Genomic DNA, 18,245 nt, shown 5'->3' with positions numbered 1-18,245 from the left:
AAATAAATAAATAAACTTAAAACAAAAATAGATGCCTTGAGGTTGTTGCATATTGTGTTTTAGACAATATTGTAGACTGTCCAGGTCAACAGTACTGGGCAGTGAAATAGAGAAAAGGGGAGGTGGGCTCTAGTAATGGTGACTTTCCTGTAAAGGGGATCCTGGAGCAGCAGAGACTTTCTAGGGACTGGGATAAGAGCAAGGGGTGTACAGATGTTAGAGTTGAAGAAGCATACAATTAAAACCACGGGGAGACTTGAGACCTGGGGAAGCGTTACAGTTCTGAAAACCCCCTAATCACAAGGAGAGCTGGCCTATGATACAAAGCACAACAAACACTGTTTGGGAATCATGGCTCATTGTCTTACAGCATAAGTATTCAGTTATGTCAGGTGGAAAAACTTTCCTGTGGGCATTGTGCTTGCAAATTTGCACTGGAATGAAAATGGAAAATAGGATTCAGTTCTCATTAATTTGCTTTGTAGCCAGTGAGGTGAAATATCTTTGTTTCTTTAAATAGAGGGGTACCTGTGTGGAGCCTTACAACTTGCTAAGCTGCAATGAAATAGAAAACTGTCAATTTTGATTTGTGTAAGAAAAGTATGCATTGGAAAATGAGCAGTTTTGCTTGGCTTTTCTGGATAAGATAACCCTGTGGCATGGAGCAGTAATGACTAATGATATAATGTGTGATACTTTCAACATTATAAAGGCCCATATTGAATGCTCAATAATGTAAAATATTTGTTTGAAAAGATCTGATGGCTTCACACTTACTAAGGGACTGTTTTATATCAAGTACTTTTGTTTTGGTAGGATTGTCCAGTTGAGATGGATAGAAAATATCATATCTGTAGGCAAAAAAAAAATTGATAACTTCATTCACAAAGTCCTTATGCTAATGATTTTCTAGTACTTTTCCACAATGTGCCAGGGAAGTGATTCACAACGTGCACAAGCCTCATTGATTGGAAACTTCCGGCCCTTCAAACCTTCTTTCGTCTGCATCCTTCCATACAGACAAGGCATATAGTGAACCATAATCTTTTTTTCTAACAGATCTTGACATCCATTCATCAGAAGGGTCTTCACTAATAGGCATATTTAGATCTAGCTCCAAGTTACTTATATAAAATTCTGTTCTCTGTCTTCTGTCTATGTGAGTAAATGCCAAGCACTGTGACCTTGCTATGCCCTTTGCTTTTGTGTATGTTAGGGTCTTAGACATCTCTGCAATGATTGGCCCTTATAATTATTCCATAAATATTTATTGAACACCTACTATGCACCAGAGACTTCATGCAGTTCCAGGGATTTGCCTGTAAATAAGAAGCATATGGTCAATGCTTTCATAGAGCATATGGTTTAGGGAGAGAGTAGACTAGTAAATGGGCAATTTCGATCTAGTGTGATAGGGAAGTGTAGATTGATATGAAAATAGAGAAGGAGCTCCTAATCTGAACTTGGAGTGTCAGGAAATTAAACCAGGGCTTATTTTAATGCTTGAAGAGGAGAAAATGCTTAAATCTTTAATGCATTTGTTGACTTTAAGATACTAGCTGGCTGATGGAGTCATAAAAATTACATCCTAGGATGGCTTCACAGAACCTTAAGATCACCAGCAATCATTTCCGTTCTCATCAGAAAAGTCTCATTAGATTTTTTCCAGAGATCACTGTGTGAGTGATTTTAGTCAGTCCAGGAACCACTATCATAAAAACACTCTTCAATTCTCTTTTCCATTCAACCCTTTGTCTTACAAAAGTGTATGTGCAAAATCCAAAGCCAGATGATAGCCTCAGAGGACTAGCAATTGACTTTAAAGGTACTTTATAATTATGTCTACAGTGTCTTTTTGTAATGATAAATGCCATCATTATTATTTTAACTTTAACTCAGGATTGCTGACTTACTTTGTCAATCTCATGCGTGGCTCAATTTCAGTAACTACCACAGTGTGAACACATAGGAGGTGATCACAAGCATTTGCTGAATTAATGAATAAATTCATAACACTACATTTTTAAATAAAGAAAATGTGAAGTATAAAGTGAATGAAATTTGCTTCCAGTTTAACTTGACATTTACTTTTAACCACAGGTGCATTCTATAAGACACTGTGAGTATGTGGTTGAAAAACTGTCAGCATTAAGATCTATCCAGATAAAAATCTTAGTTCTGTCACTTTCTAGCAGGGCATCTTTGGGCAAATGTCTTACCCTCTTGACACCTCAGAGCACTTATCTATAAAAGGGGAACAAGGAAACTTCTCTGTTGACAGTGTTGTGAGGATTAAGCCAGGGTCATACCATCTTATTAGCTTGGCTCCTCGGTAGCCATGTCCATCTCTAGGCTCTTTTAATTCATCTTACAAACAGATGTGTTTGGACCTAGAAGAAGAAACTGAGGGAATATGGATTCATTAGGACTGATCCTGCTCACTATCACAGAGAAAGTTAAGCTGCTACCCACTGGTTTCACATTGGACTATTACTACACACACTTCATGAACTTAAAGGAAGGAAAAACACATCCCATAACACACGCTCTTCTAGTTCCCTTAATATGCTCACCACTTCGCCCCCTCTGAAAACACTTGTCCAGGGGCACCTGGGTGGCTCGGCTGGTTAAGCATCTGACTCTGTATTTCAGCTCAGGTCATGATCTCATGGTCTGTGAGTTTGAGCTCCACATCTGGCTCCATGTGGAGCCTGCTTCTGATTCTTTCTCTCTCCCTCTGTCTCTGCCCCTCCCCTGCTCTTTCTCTCTCTCTCTCTCTCTCTCAAAATAAAAAAAAAAAACTTTAAAAGAAAAAACAAACAAACAGTTGTCCATCCACAGAGCTCCATAACACTGACCTTTTGGCAGTTCTTCCTGCAGGCCAGTCTGTTTGCCACCTCAAGACACTACACTTGTGTTGCCTCCCTTCTAATCCTTGCCTTTCTGAGTCCTGCTCATCCTTCAGTCAGGCTTTAATGGGTTTTCCTTGGAGAGGCTTTCTGTTACCATCCCAGCTGAAGCAGAAGATATCATCATTCTCTATTCAGCACCGTGTTTCCAGCATAGCACTGTTCACATGTGTAGTTGTCTGCTTGATTTACTTACTTATTCTCTCTTTCTCTCTCTGTCTCACTTGACTGTAAGCTTCATGATAGCAGGAGCTCTCTTGTATCCTTAGCATCTAGCACAGTGTAGGGACTTAATACGTTGTATTTCCTCTATCCACTTTACCCCACCATGTAAAATTATAATAGTAGGGTTCCCTCTCATGGTGAAGGCAACTGATGATATAAATATAGTGCATGTGGTACATAAATAATCCATGACTAGTAGAGTAGAAGTGAATGAAGGTAAAAGAAGAAGGCAGCAAATGTAAACCCAGAGAGGTTGGATAACAGATGTGGACAAGATTGGAAACTTGCTTTGATGAGTTCTTTAGCCTCTCCAGCCCTCAGGTACTGCAGCTGTGTAATGGGAATAGTGGACTTCATTGTTTCATAGGACACTAAGTACTAAATAATGTGACACCTGTGAAGAAGCTATATAGCTTGAATGGATGTGTGCAATGAAGGCAGATTTTATCTTAGCTTGAGTGAACATCAGGAGAATATCTTAAGAAAAGGTAACTACACCCAAGAGAAGAGAGATTAAATCTTCTCATTTGGAAAAACTCTTAAGGCATTTAGATACGAATAGTCAAAATGTGCAAATGAGTTTTAATGGGACTTCAACAAATTAGTATTCTTATTGTATAAGGCTGAGTAGCATACAGTCAACATATGGGAGGTGGATATTCTGATCCCCACTTGTGTAATTATCATAGATTTATGGTATGAAGATTCCGGCCAAATGGACAAAAACAAATCCCCTTTGGAAGCCCCATAAACTGTCTTGCTGGATAGGAGCTTGAAGTGTATCTTTCATGCCAGGGAGAGTACCAACTTGATTTATAAAATCAGAGCATCCTTGGAAATGGGGGATCTTATGATTCCATGCTTCAGTTTCCTCTCTTTGAATCTCCAGGCTTGAAATGAAGTCCTAGGTAGAAGCCAACACACAGAATCTTTTAAAATGGTGTCATTTTGATTTAAGTGAGAACTGGTTGTAAGACACTCCTCTCCATTTCCCCTTTCTGCTTGTTTTCTTGGTGGCCCTTGGGGAAGCACCAGGAAATCTAGGGCTCAGTGTAGCTTCTGGAAAAACCATAATCCAGACACCCTAAACAAATGGTAATTTTCATCTTTTGAAAAATTGTCTTTTTACATTTTTGGTCAGGTTCTTACCGTGTACTTTTTTAACTTCTTTCATTTTCATTTGACTTCTGTTTCATTCTGAGGACAAATGTAAATGAAGGATGAACTGAAGAAAGGCAATTATTAGAAAAGGTAAAGAGCAAAAATAAATTAATTTTGCCTTTATCTTTGATATGTCACAGAGGAAGTTACCGTAATTTTCTACTATAAATTTTTGTGTAACAACACAAGTGATGGGACTTATTGAAAGAAAGCCTGGAAAAGAGTTTTTACAACCAACTTTATATGCTTCCTACCTAGTAAGTTTGGAATTGTTTTCTATATTGTGAATAAAGCATAAGGTTAGCATATTATTCTATTATATCAATATAATGTATATTTTCTCCATTGAGCCTAAGGGGCTATGGTAAAATCTCTGGGTAAAATGGTGCTTTCTATCCTGACATGAAGAATTAATTGTAAACAAAAATTCTATTTTGAGGGTGTTTGGAAATAATACCTCACACCAGCCATATTCTTCTGTATAAAAACAGCAGGAAACTTTCTTTTTATCATAGCTATATTTTCATATTGTTTATAGTCTGTGATTTGCCTTGGTAATTTGCTTCCTTTTATAAGAAAACAAGTTTTCTTCCCAACAACCAGATGCAATGCAATCAAATAATTGTTATCTTAATTTGCTGCTAAAGTCCTCCTGAGGAGAAAGAAAGAAAGAAAGAAAATACAGGTATGCAGTGACGTATATTTGAATTCAGAGATGTTAACAATAATCATAGCTATCCTTGATTGAACTCTATATCAGGTTCACATCAAGTGCTTCTCATTTAATCCCCTAGAAAACCCTAAAAGTAAGAAACTGGGGCTCAGAGAGGTTCAGATTCCTCAAGGTCACTGTTAGTGGCTGCGTCAGAATTGCGGTATAGGAAAACCATGTAGTGTTAAGTTTCAGAGAAGTTCATTTGTTCATAACAAGAATAGGGTGGGGGTAGACTGATGGAGATCAAGGGTGGGTGGGGCACATGGGTGGCTCAGTCGGTTAAGGGTCTGACTTCTGCTCAGGTCAGGATCACAGGGTTCATGAGTTTGAGCCCCATGTTAGGCTCTGTGCTGACAGCTCAGAGCCTGGAGCCTACTTCAGATTCTGTGTCTCCCTCTCTCTCTGCCCCTCTCTTGCTTGAACTCTCTCTCTCAAAAATAAATAAACATTAAAGAAAAAAAAAAGGGGGTGGGTGATGAGGCTTAACATTAATTCCTCTACCTCTCAGACCCAAGTTGCTGCTGTGGGATGTAATAACTGGGACAAGCAGAATCAAATCCCCAGTTGCCCCAACCCCAGTTCTGGCACTCTTCACCATCATGCCATACCACAGAGGTACCAGATGGAAGTGCTATCTTTTTTGACTGGCCAAAAGTAGCTCTTCAAGGGAACCACCTCCCAAGATTGAGTGAGGAAGTCACATCCAGCCTCCAGGAGGAGGTGGGATGGCAGAAAGTGCTGGACAGGGATAATTGCCCTTTCTCTTTCCCTTTCAAATTTCAAGCCTTAGGAACACGACTTCCCCCATGATACTGCTTTAAAAAAATTAAACCAGATTGGGCTGAAATCTGCGAATCTGTCCTCAGTTACCCACACAGAACTTCTGGGACACAATCTCTTCTCCCAGAGACTCCTACACAGCATTATTTTTAAGAATTTGATTTCCTAGGACCACAAATATGAAGAGGCACAAGACTTCATAGTACAAAAAGATGTCAAAAACATTTGAAATGGAATAGGAAGAATTTATCCTTGTCTTCCTAAATACCTAAGCACACACACACAAAAAAGTACATATACACATGTATAAAATCTTTAAGTGTAAAAAAACCCACAAAGGCATATTAGCAGTTTCTCATTCTAGAATCACTGTCAAACCTGAGATGAGTGAGGTAGTCATAAACAAGATTAATCCAGATGCCTTGACAGGCATTGTTGGTCCCCAGAGAAAAGGCACACTTGGACATGAGCCTATGACAAACTCAAAACTCTGTTTAAATCATATATACTGAGGGGCGCCTGGGTGGCTCAGTCGGTTAAGCGGCCGACTTTGGCTCAGGTCATGATCTCGCGGTCCGTGAGTTCGAGCCCCGCGTTGGGCTCTGTGCTGACAGCTCAGAGCCTGGAGCCTGTTTCAGATTCTGTGTCTCCCTCTCTCTGACCCTCCCCTGTTCATGCTCTGTCTCTCCCTGTCTCAAAAATAAATAAAAACATTAAAAAAATTTAAGTCATATATACTGCAGCTCACCTAGTTACTCATTTGGGGAAAGTTACTTAAGAATATAATTGTAGGGGCACCTGGGTGGCTCAGTCGGTTAAGTATTTGACTCTTGATCTCCACTTAGGTCATGATCTCGTGGTTGGTGGGATTGAGCCCCGCATCAGGCTCTGCACTAAGTGGGAAGCCTGCTTGGGATTCTCCCTCTTCCTCTCTCAAAATAAACATTTTAAAAAATAATATAATTGTGGTTAAGTATTTTATACTAATAAACTTTGTATTACCTTAGAAGCTTGGCCCTATGTATCAGCAAGGTTATAACCAAAAACTAAAAAGAAACATCAATTCTTGGTTTTAAAACCAATTGACCTTCCAAATCTTGATGAAAATCCTAGAACCCTAGAAATGGGGGCATATTAAACTTTGGTCTTCCCCATCTCTTATAGCTTTTGTTTTACTCCATTTAACTGTTTGCTCTTTTCTAACATTAATTACATATGCCACTGACTGAGTCCAAATCATACAGCAAAGACTGTGATAAGTGTTTGTACATATTACCATGTTCTCTCTTCAGAACAATCTTAGGGGGTAAGGATTAATTTTTTCCATGTTACAGATGACAAAACTCGGATGTAGGGAGATCCTTACCCAGGTTCGCAGCTAGTGGGTAATAAAATCAAGATTTAGACTCTGGTCAAGTCTGTCTGACTCTAAAGACTGTGAATGCTTTTTAATTGCTAAATTACCTTGGATTGTCCATATAGTACAGATCCTTCCTATAGAGTGAAATATAGAAATTAGTAATACAGAAAGTGATATCAAAATATTTTTTTAAAAGATGGTAGAAGAAACAGTATATTTGTATGCTGATAGGAAGAATTCAGTTTTTAGGGAAAAAGAGACAATATAGAAGAGAAAGGAGAGATAGCTGGAGTGAGATACTTGGGTAAGTAAAAAAGTAATGGGATTGAGGGCATAGAGTTGATCCCTTTGTTATGAACCTTGTCACTTCATCCAGAGTAATAGAGTGTATAAATATTAATAGATATAGTAATAATAAATGTCTACACACATACATGTACAAAAATAATATATATGTATTAATATATATTAATATAATATATGTTATATTATATATTACTATATATATTTATATAGTAAAAGAACATATAGGTACAGACATGGTTGATGTGCTTTGGTGGGAACTTACTGATGTTCCTTTGGGTCATTTCTATTTGTTCAGTAAAATAAGTAGCTTTAAGACTGAGGATGGGGAAGGAAGTATTTGAGGTTTGAAGAGAGAAAATACACTATAAAATAGTTAACCAGGACTCTGGGGAGTGAATGAACTAGAGGAACGTATTACTCACTGGGAGCATTAAGGACTCACTTGAAGCAAGTGGCCATGAATTTAATTTTTTTTTTTTTAGTGCTTATTTATTTTTGAGAGAGAGAGAGAGAGCACGCGCAAATGAGAGAGGGGCAGAGAGAGAAGGAGACACAGAATCCGAAGCAGGCTCCAGGCTCTGAGCTGTCAGCACAGAGCCCGATGTGGGGCTCCAACCCACGAACCATGAGATCATGACCTGAGCCAAAGTCAGACGCTTAACCAACTGAGTCACTCAGGCGCTCTCCAAGTGGCCATGAATTTAAAGTGAAATCATTCAACATGGTTTTATATTTTTCTCCAACTGCATAGGTGCAGGTGGGGAGCAGGCCCAGATATGATCCTAACCATTGGATGTGAGGTTTTGCAAAATGGGGGCAAAAGAGTTGGAGATATAGGCAGGAGAGTTATTAAAACAATTTAATTATTAATAATAAAATTATTAATAATACAATAAGGTAAGATATTCAATGAGGACATGATGGAGATAAAGGATAATGAAAAGGCGTAAGATCAAATGGGTTGATTCCCTGTGGGATCAAAAGGTTGTTGGGATCTACTATTGGAGAAAATGAGCTGGAAAACCAGGAGGAGATGGTGTGATGCATGAAATTGGGCTTACAGAGAGTCAGGCAATGATAAGGACTCAGTTCTGGCCATGACCATGAAAGCACGTGGCTGAGGGAGAGTGGAAGATGTGATTATTGTAAGAGAGCAGTTGGGAGTATTCAAAGATCATCTTGAAAGCAAAGGATAATGTTATTTCAATTTCATAACAGTCCTATTATCCTCACTGTAGGAAGAAAAATTGAGGCTTGGAGTTGGTTATTAAGTCCAAGATTCCAGTGCTAGGAGGCATTTGCATTGGGATTTGAATCTCGTGTGTAAGACTCATGTCTCTTACCCACTGTGCATGGTGGCTTAGGTATGGAATGTTCTCTGCCTCTATGCCATGGCTAAAGGGGCTGAAAATTTTCAAATACTTTGTGTCATTTGCCTACCAAATCTGTCATTCACCAACATGGATTTGTTAAGCACCTACTAAACACCAGTGTGCCCCACTGTTCCATATACAGTGCCACAAGGATGAAAGGAATTATATGAAATTGCAGTTGAAAATTCAGTTGCAGCTGTATTATCATTCATGCCAGTAACAAAGTACTTGAATCATTATTTGACTATTTTATTGTATCTTGCCCTTATTAGCTTATAAAAAATGAGTAGAGAGTAGAAAATGAAAAGTGCTGATATTGGTGATATGAAGCATATATCTCATAAATTTAATATAATTGAGACAAAGGTGGAAATCTTTAGGCATACTGAAAGAGGCAAAGAGCCTCAAGTGGATATCATTGGATTTAAATCAGTTGAGTGAGTTTTCAGTTAGGAATGAAAAAAATCAAGTTAAAAGAAAAGGTATACAGTGTGAGAACTGTATTTCAAAGATACTGTCCTTGTTTGGGAATGTCTATCATGTAAGATGCCTATGTTTTGATTTGTGCAACAAGGTCTTTATACATGACTAAAGGGATATGTTATGTATGAATATATGGAACACTTATAATATAGAATGGATATAGGTATTGGGAAGAAAGTAGAAGAGGAAATATTCAATTCAGTGTGGAATGATCAAGGATGTCTTCCCTGAGGTGGCCCTTTTTTTTTCTTTTAATTTAATGTTCATTTTTGAGAGAGAGAGAGAAAGAGAGAGAGAGAGAGAGAGAGAGAGAGAGAGAGAGAGAAGAGAGAGAGTAAGAGTGGGGTAGGGGCAGAGAGAGAGGGAGACACAGATTTTCAAGCAGGCTCCAGATGACAGATGACAACTTGGAGCCTGACTCAGGGTGGAACCCACAAGCTGTGAAATCATGACCTGAGCCAAAGTTGGATGCTTAACCTACTGAGCCACCCAGGTGGCCCTGAGGTGGCCTTTTTTTTTTTTTTTAATGTTTACTTATTTATTTTGAGAAAGAGAGAGAGTGAACACGAGTAAATGAGGGACAGAGAGAAAGGGAGAGAAAGAATCCCAAGCAGGCTCTGAGCTGTCAGCATGCAGCCGGACATGGGGCTTGAACTCATGAACTATGAGATCAGGACCTGAGCCGAGACTAAGAATCACACACTTAACTGAATGAGCCACCCAGTGGGCTTTTTAAAAGCAAAGTCACAGGGGCACATGGGTGGCTCAGTCGGTTAAGTGTCTGACTCTTGATTTTGGCTCAGCTCATGATCTCATGTTTTGTGAGTTCGACCCTGCATCAGGCTCTGTGCTGATAGCATGGATCCAGTTTGGGATTCTGTTTCCCTCTCCCTCTGCTCCCCCCGCCCCCCACTTGCTCTCTATCTCTCTCTCAAAATAATAAAAATAAACTTAAAAAATTATTTAAAAAATAAGAGCAAAGTCATAAAGAATGAGGAGCTTATCAGGCCGATAATATAAAGAACAACGATATAGGCAGAAGGGCCAACAGATGCCAAGGCATGGAAATGAGGTTGAATATGGCTTGTTTTCTGAACCTCATAGTTGGAACTTAAGGGCAGGGAGCAGACAAAGTCTCTGTCTTGAGAGCTAAGATAGAGCAGATGGTGAAGGGCCTTATATGACATGCTAAACTACTGGACTTTATCATGGATGCTGGGGAGACTTGTAGGTACCAAGGAACCACAAAACATTTTTATCAGTGTCTTCTTTTTGTTTTTGTTGTTAATATAATGTTAGTTAAATTCACATCACTGTTGTTTGGTGCTTACAGAACACTTTGTGATATCTATGATCTGGGGTATACTTTTTTTGGACCATTGTCATACATTTCTTCCTTTCAGCTATTTGGCTTACTGAGTCTCTTCATTCATGTATTTAGATAAATATTTACTGAGCACCTACTCAGTACCAGTTATGTTCTAAGTAATGGATTCAGGATGAATATAGTTACTGCTCTCATGATGCTTATATTCTAGTGGGGATATAGATTGATAGGTAAATTCATATGCAAATTACATGTTATCCTAAATTGCTACTTCATACTAATATTGTTAATTTCTTTCCTGTGACTCCTCTTTCTTTCTATTCTGTAATCTTGTGATAGAGACCATGGTATGTATCCCTACAATGTAGGTTGGAGGAGCCAAATAGTATAGGCTTAAATCACTACGCATGAATACTGTCTATATAGGATGCGAATTAGGCTGAACTATGAAGTCGAAAAAGTCCCTCCCTATCCTCTGCTATACCTTCGTTGCTGTCTGGTATCAAGAGTGGTCCAGGGGCACCAGGGTGGCTCAGTGGGTTGGGTGTCTGACTTTGGCTCAGGTCATGATCTCACAGTGTGTGAGTTGGAGCCTCACATTGGGCTCGCTGCTGTCGGCCTGTCAACACAGAGCCCGCTTTGGATCCTTTGTCCCCCTCTGTCTGCCCCTGCCCTGCTTGCACTCTCCCCAAAATTAATAAATATTAAAAAAAAAGAGTGGTCCAGAAATGGAAACACCACAAAGGAAGGACAAAGGTTTCCAATCATATCATTAATTCATCATTAAGAAGAGAGAACTAGTCTCAAGTTTTCAATGTTCTCTTTACTTGATGGTTTAGCAAAGGATAGACTATTATTCCCTTGAAAATTCAGTGGTCTATAAGATCACTAATTTTTTTAAATTCATGTTTCAAATTTCAGATAATCTCCTAATAATACTCAAATAACAACAATAGGGGCGCCTGTGTGGCTCAGTCGGTTAAGCATCCAACTCTTGATTTCAGCTCAGGTCATGATCTCACTGTTGCAGGTTCGAGCCCCACATTGAGCTCCGTGCTGTCAGTGTGGAGCTTGCTTGGGATTCTCTCTCTCCCTCTCTTTCTGCCCCTCCTCCACTTGCACATGCTCTCTCTATCTCAAAATAAATAAATATTAAAAAGAAACAAATAACAACAATACTATTTTAGAATTGTTGCTAGTGAAAACAATAGCAATAAATAGCTAATACATTCCGAGCGCTCACTTGCTAAATATATTATATCCACTATCTGAATACTCAAAATGTTGGGCTCAAAGTGTTTAGGCAGCTTGCCTCAGGTGGCACTACTAGTAAAAAAGCAGAGTTGGGTTTCACACCTGAGACATGGGTTTTTTTTCCTAGAACCTGGGCTCTCAGCCTCTGTGGTATGTGACCACGCTGCCAGAGGTCCAAGCTACCACGTGGTCTTTTTCCTTCTGGAAAATGAACATCTTTTGATGGAATCTAAAATAGATTCCTCCCTTAGATCTAAGGCAGATTTTGTCCCTATGGGAGATTCTGCCATGTTTCAGGCAATAGAAACATAAAGCAAACCATGCATATAATTTAAAATTTTCTGGTAGCTACATGGAAAAAAAAAGTAAAAAGAAAGAAGTAAAATTAATTTGAATAAAATATTTTATCTAACCCAATATATAAAAAAATTATCATTTCACTATATTTCCACATATTTTTCATTCCCTCAGTTTTTGAATTTAAAATAATTAAAACCAAATAAAATTTAAAAATTGAGCTCTTCATTCACACTTGCCATCATTTAAATGCTCAGTAGCCACCTGTGGCTAATGGCTACTGTCTTAAGGAAATGAAGCTTTAGAGGGTTCCATTTTAACCTCAAGTTAGGAGCACCTCAGTAGCTCATTCCGTGAAACTTCCGACCCTCAGGTCATGATCTCAAGGCTAGTGAGTTCCAGGCCCAAGTTGGGCTGTGGGCTGACAGCTCAGAGTGGGGAGCCTGCTTCGGATTCTGTGTCTCCCTCTCTCTTTCTGCCCTTCCCCTGCTTACACTCTGTCTGTCTCTCTCTCAAAAGTAAATAAACATTAAAAAAAAATAACCTCAAGTTAAACATCAAGTTGCTCAGTAACATTCTGTACAGATTCATCAGTAGACCCTGAGATTTTGTAGTTACTTTTTTAATGCACGATTAGAAACATGGAAGCTATTTCAGGCAGAGCAGGTGTTTTCCATTCATTGTAGAATTGTGTCTTCTAGAATTTGATAAGTGCTTTTTAGCTATCTGCCATATTTCCAGCTTGAGTGAGCCTCCAGGCTCATAAAGGAAACCATATCAATGGTTAAATAAAAGAAAGTGATGTCAGTTGTGAAAGTTAAAGTTGAAAAAAAATTTTTTTTTGTTCTTGTAGGCATAGGTGGAGGTGCAGGCTGTGATCTTTATCATTTCCCTTCCATCCCCGAAGAAATTCTGATTCTATCATTTAAAATTCATTACTTTATTATGTTGAAATCTACATTGTGAGGGCTTGATACCATCAGGGTCGACTCTGTTTCCATCTGAGTTTTACAACCTACAGGGAGTCTAATCTATCAGAGCTTCCTTCCTAAGCCGGGAAAAGAGACAAGGAAGAAAGAAAAGATACCTGAAGTTTGCATGTCAGCCCTACTCAGAGGTCTTTTTTCTTTTCCCATCCCATCCCATCCCCCTTTTTTTTTATTTTATTGAAAAAAAAAAAAAAAACCACAAAGAGTTTAGTGATAATGGCTTCCCCTGCTGTCCATCATAGTCCTGTCCGAAAAGGACTGTACTATTACATTATTTGTACATTAAATGGAATTCATTGTTAAAACCAGGTTTTTCTTGTTTTACACTTTAGATCTTCCATAAACAGTACAGATAATGAACATAAAAGAACCCAGCTTACCTAGGAAGATAAGGCAAAATTGCCCAGGTGTTTGAATTGTGCTGGCCAGTTTTATCTGGTAGTGATAAATCCTCTCCAGTTTTGGCAGTCAGTGCTGGGGGGTGGGGGGGATGAGGAAGAATTAAAACACACTAATAAGTACCCCCCTTTAATGTCTACAGTATCTATTTTACACATAGGACCACATAGTTTTTATTAGACAAAAGTCTCCAATGTTTGAAACACAATTATAATAGTTTCTGCTTAGGTAAAAATAATAAATAAAATTAAAATAAACAGTAGGAGATGATCTGTTGCAAAGAATCTAATCTTCAATTATTATATTTTGCTTTTGTACAGAAGCATTTACATTCCCTAGTCATCTGATGCCAAACAGGTGCCATATCAGCAGCCAAGTCTCAGCAATGGGAAGGAAATGAGTTATTTTTTGCTTTTGATGTTGCCTTTGGATGTTCCAATTCAAGTCAAGATGAATTCTTCAAACCTCCCTATTTGATAGGGACTCTGGCCATTTATCTCTAAAACTGGTGCTCACCAGCCTCATTCCAAAAGAAAGTTCAGATTTTAACTCTCTTGTGAGAAATGTAATATATAAAAGCTTCACACATTAATTTTTTAATTCAGTCTGTCTTGGTTGAATCACTCATATTTCCCTTGTATTTCTTCTCTATCCTGGAGATCACAAGTTAATTGGGTGACCTGCTGAGCCATTTTTTTTAAGTTTATTTATTTTGAGAGAAAGAGAGGAAGAGAGAGCTGGTGCACATGTGTGCAGAGGAAGGACAGAGACAGAGACAGAGAGAATCCCAAGGAGGCTCAACGCTTAGCGTAGATCCTGACATGGGGCTCAATCTCACTGCTGCTGACTGGGAGATCATGACCTGGGCCGATATTAAGAGTCAGATGCTTAACAAACTGAACCACCCAGGTGCCCCATGCTGAGCCAGTTTTTAAGCAACTTCACTCAAACCAGAAAGACCAATGAACATAGTGCCTGGTTTAGTAGAAGATCCGAGACTTGGAATCAGACTAGAGTTGCAAACACCAGTTTTGTTATTTAAAAGCTTTTTGAGCCAAGACAAGCCACTGGGCAAACTGAGTCAGGCTCCCTGTAAACAATGGGAACAAATCCACCCTCATCAAGTTGTTGTATGGCTCAAAGAAGATGATGTCTACAGGAGAACACTTGGCAAACTGTAATGCACTGTAGTGAGAACGTTAATACATACGTAAACCATACTCATCACAGTCCCTTCCTTTTCCACAGACAACAGTTACTACGACAAAAAATAAGTTACTAGGATGGGCCAGAAACCGTCTCTCCCTCAAGGGACCTCAACCTTTTCCTCTCTCTCCTAATGAAAACAGAAATACATCCCTGTCTCTTTGGATGAAAGCTAAAAGCTGTCCAATGAGCAATAAATAAATGATTGCCAGGAAATATATACACTAGCCTCACTAGCCTCACTAAAGCTAACTCATGAAAGCACACAAGCACAGCCAGCTGATGGAATAAAATTTTCTCAATCTATGCTTTTAGAGGGGATCATTTTGCAAGGGCAAAAATCTTGGTTTTATGAACAAAGCTTAGTCTACCAATTAAGTGATCTCAACCTATTAACAATTTGTTCCTTTAGGTTGGTATAAGTCACATGTTTTCCCATTCTTTGAAGGTTCTAGTACCTTTCTCAGCATGTAGCTGCCTTGTCCCTAGGGAAGAGAGGCTAAGCTAAAACCCTCTATCTCCTCATTAGCACCAGAAGCTTCCATGAATTTACTGAGCTCTAGATTTCCATAGTCTGTATTTAACTAGAATAGGAGCTGCGCAATCAGTCTGACTGGGTCAAACTCTACCACTTATTTCTTGTTTGATATTGTGCACACAAATTACCTAAACTTTTGGTGATTCAGTTTCCTAATCTATAAAATGGAAATGATGGCAGTAACTATTTCATGGAGTTGCTGAGAAGGTTAAATGAAATTATAAATATAAAGTGCTTAATGAAGTGTCTGGATCATGGTAAACCCTCAGTTAATACTAGTTTTTCATGTTACTATTATTATTATTATTATTATTATTATTATTATTTAAATGAGAGGTTTTTAAGCTTTTTAGATAGAAAATTATACTATAATATTCCTTATTCCTTATATGTCAATATAAGGAATTATATTCCTTATATATTCCTTATATTCCTTATATGTCAATGCCTGGAACATAGAACAAGAAAAATGGTGTAGATCTTGGCAATGACTCTGTTATAGTATCGGCATCATTAGATACCAAATCATTTACCTAGGTCCTCTTGCATGCGAGGCACTGTTCGATGCTGAAGACACATAAAACCTTGTCTCTGCCCATGAGCTGCTAATACTCTAGTAGAGGCACAAACACAAATAGAAGTGCTTATTAGATAATTAGGAAGTGTTGTATCTGAGGAACAAATAAAATGCAGAGGGAGAAAGCAATTCTGCCTTTTGGACGAAGTCAGGGAAAGCTGAAGAAGAGGCAACATTTGAGATGGGTCTTTGAAGATGAGCGGGAGTTGGGCTGGTGGCGGTCTGGAAAGGGGGAGGGCCATTCAGGCAGAAGGAACAGTGTGTGCAAAGGCACAGATCTTCGAAAGGATGGCTCCTGGGAGTTATATGAAACTAGTGGTTGGTTTAGTATGTCAAGAATAAAGTATGATAGAGATTGTGCTATTAATTACACTTACTTAAAAATTATGGACATAACTCTCCCATAGTGATATAGAGATAATACAAAATATGAATAACTCATATTTTGTGAAGTAGAGCTAAATATTATGAAAGATACTGTTGTAGAGAAACATGCTTCTAGCATAGTAAGACAGGTGGAGAAATTTAGGACGGCATCAATGTGAGCCTTCCCTAAAGGTTTTATTCGGTAAGGAAGATCTATGTAAATGCCTTTAGCTGCTGGGACTCTGGGGGAGGCATCATGGGACTAGCAGTGGTCCAGAAGAAAGATCTGTTCGGCTACCAGCTTGGTGGTGACCTGGGAAAGTTGTTTAACCCTGCAGGCTTTATTTTCCTCATCTGTAAAGTAAAGGCTTTGGACGAGATGATTTTAAAAGACTCAAAATTTAAGGATTTATCATCTTGGCAATGACTACCTCAGGACTGGAGTATGTTTTAATGGCTTGCCTGCTCCCCACTGAAAAATGCCCCATGACTAACCGATGACAGTAGGTCAGGTGGTTAGGCACAAGTGACTAGCCCTAGAAGGACAGAAATTCTATTAAATCTCCACTTAGATTCTCTAGCTTCATTGTTCCTTCTCTTCGGTGCTAGGTCCTTGGGTGTTCTGAGCCCCTTCCCAGAATGTTTCTCCTACTCTGAAAGTCTGGCTGCTTGCGGCTCTGCCAATTATATGCCTCTATTTGGTTTTCATCAGGGTGAACAGAAAGCACTAAAATATTTCTATCCAAGTTGGTTTGGCTCTCGTTTCTCATCCTGTTAAAGAATGGTCACTATTTAGATCACACGCCATGAGGCTGCTGTCCTTGCTATCATAATTGTGATTTGGCAGATTGATACAGTATTAAATTCCAGTTGAGCAGATGGTGCCAGGATTTAAACTTATGCTTATCAGATACAGATGGTCCAAACAGTGAACTTATCTGTTGGTTATTTTTATTTGGAGTAGGTTAAATATAAATTACTTTGCATCTTTTTTCTTTGGTGACTTTTATTTTTTTAGTGATTACAAATTACTTCTCTTATTCTTTATCCTTTTGTGGGCAAGATCTTTGATTTTAACTAATACATATTTCCTTCTATGTTGACCCAGATTATCTCCCCTAAACCTCTTCTATTTGTTTTCCAGTTTCTCTGGAACAAGAGAAAAAAAAAACCAACAAAAAACAGTCTACACTGTTAATTAGTCTGGAAGAAAACACTTTATGGTTATCAAGAGTTCCTAATCATACACCCCCACTCTGCTCCACCCCCAGGAAAAATTGTCAGTAGCACAGCACAGCAGAACTTAGCACCCAGGTCTAGAAGGGCCCATGCTCACTTCAGAGATGACAAAGTAAAATAGAGCATCAGAGAAACTGATTTATCCAAGGTCACATTGAAGTGTTTTTAAGAGTGAAGGCCAGAACTGTGTCTTCAAATTCCTGTTTGGTACTCTTTTCAGACACCACACAGCCTCCTGGAACCAGTCCGGTTGCTTAGCATCAGATACTGTTACTAGCGACTGGCATATTTCCCACATGGGGAAATTGATGCCATCACTATGGAGGACAAACTCTCTGCCAACTTTCTGAAAAACCGCAAGTTCTGCAAACATTTCATGGTTCTGATTCTGAAGGTGGGACTTGTGCAACCAAATAGCTATGGATTGAAAGAAGGAGATGTTGCAATGAAGAAGGGAGGAGCAATAATGCTGATGTAGAATGTAGGAAACAAGAACTAGGACCTGGATGCTCTGGCTGAAAAAGACTCAGGGAGGCAAATATGTCACATAAATTTCGATTGCCTTCTTGAAGATTTTCAGGAGCTGACTTTTCAATCTCTTAGGAATTTATTTCAGTATTTCGTCACCCTGAGAGTCAATAAGCCTCCATCACTTTCATTTAGGAGCATTAATCCCCTTTAGTTTGATAACTTCAAGTCAAAAGTTGTTGCTTCTCTCATTTTCTTCGGAAGAAGTGAGAG

At 38.8% G+C, this 18,245-nt stretch overlaps 1 protein-coding gene and 1 long non-coding RNA gene across 4 annotated transcripts in view; one reads left to right on the top strand and one right to left on the bottom strand.

Annotated features, from left to right (window-relative positions):
- Nucleotides 1–18,245, top strand: part of KCTD16 (potassium channel tetramerization domain containing 16) — a 263,762-nt gene that overhangs the window by 12,740 nt on the left and 232,777 nt on the right. The window lies entirely within an intron of this gene.
- Nucleotides 3,700–18,245, bottom strand: part of LOC132681412 (uncharacterized) — a 44,885-nt gene continuing 30,339 nt past the window's right edge. For all 3 annotated transcript variants that reach the window (XR_009611050.2, XR_009611049.1, XR_009611051.2), the window contains 3 exons: nucleotides 13,560–13,653; nucleotides 4,284–4,331; nucleotides 3,700–4,038 (listed from right to left, as the gene is read on the bottom strand). This is a non-coding gene — a long non-coding RNA (uncharacterized LOC132681412). The remainder of the gene's footprint in view (nucleotides 4,039–4,283; nucleotides 4,332–13,559; nucleotides 13,654–18,245) is intronic.

Source organism: Panthera onca, chromosome A1 (genome assembly GCF_046562875.1).
Source record: "Panthera onca isolate mPanOnc1 chromosome A1, mPanOnc1 haplotype 2, whole genome shotgun sequence".
Lineage (NCBI taxonomy): Eukaryota > Metazoa > Chordata > Mammalia > Carnivora > Felidae > Panthera > Panthera onca.
Note: the sequence above shows the minus strand (reverse complement) of the source record. Positions and strands in the feature narration are given on the sequence as shown.